Consider the following 841-nt stretch of genomic DNA (forward strand, 5'->3'; position numbering starts at 1 on the left):
TTGCCCTTCTTCCCAGTGTTAGAGGGAAGGTTTAAGAGTTAGAAGTTCCTAAATGATCTTGTTGGAATTTGTTGTATCCTGTTAAATGTTCTATTGATAGAATTTTATGAAATTATTTGTTTTAGATGTAGCAGAAAAGGCAAATATTTTCCAGGGTGATGTTTAAAGATAGCCCAGGGGCTTCCCAGGTGGCTCAGTACTAAAGAATCTGCCTTGCAATGCAAGGGACAATGGTTCAATCCCTGATCTCGGAAGATTCGCATATGTCACAGAGCAATTAAGCATGTGGGTCACAACTACTGAGCCCACTCACCCTTGAGTCCATGCTCTGCAACAAGAGAAGCCACTGCAGTGAGAAGCCAGCACACAGCAAGTAAGAGAGTAGCCCCCCCGGCCCCAACTAGTGAAAAGCCAGCACAGCAACAAAGACCCAGCACAGACAAAAATAAATAATTATTTTTAAAAAATAAGGGTTGTGCTCGCTTCGGCAGCACATATACTAAAATTGGAACGATACAGAGAAGATTAGCATGGCCCCTGCACAAGGATGACACGCAAATTCGTGAAGCATTCCATATTTTTAGAACTGCCTTATGATCCAGCAATCCCACTTCTGGGCATACACACTGAGGAAACCAGAAGGGAAAGAGACACGTGTACCCCACTGTTCACCACAGCACTGTTTATAATAGCCAGGACATGGAAGCAACCTAGATGTCCATCAGCAGATGAATGGATAAGAAAGCTATGGTACATATACACAATGGAGTATTACTCAGCCATTAAAAAGAATACATTTGAATCAGTTCTAATGAGGTGGATGAAACTGGAGCCTATTATA

At 42.2% G+C, this 841-nt stretch overlaps 1 non-coding gene across 1 annotated transcript; it reads left to right on the forward strand.

Annotated features, from left to right (window-relative positions):
* Window positions 1-475: 475 nt before the first annotated feature.
* Window positions 476-582, forward strand: LOC147361778 (U6 spliceosomal RNA). The gene has a single exon (XR_015138507.1). It is a non-coding gene; the product is annotated as a U6 spliceosomal RNA (small nuclear RNA).
* The last annotated feature ends 259 nt before the right edge of the window (window positions 583-841 follow it).

Source organism: Bos grunniens, chromosome 12, assembly GCF_055505025.1.
Source record: "Bos grunniens cultivar Pamir isolate PY7600 chromosome 12, Bosgru_T2T1.0, whole genome shotgun sequence".
NCBI classification, from domain to species: Eukaryota; Metazoa; Chordata; class Mammalia; order Artiodactyla; family Bovidae; genus Bos; species Bos grunniens.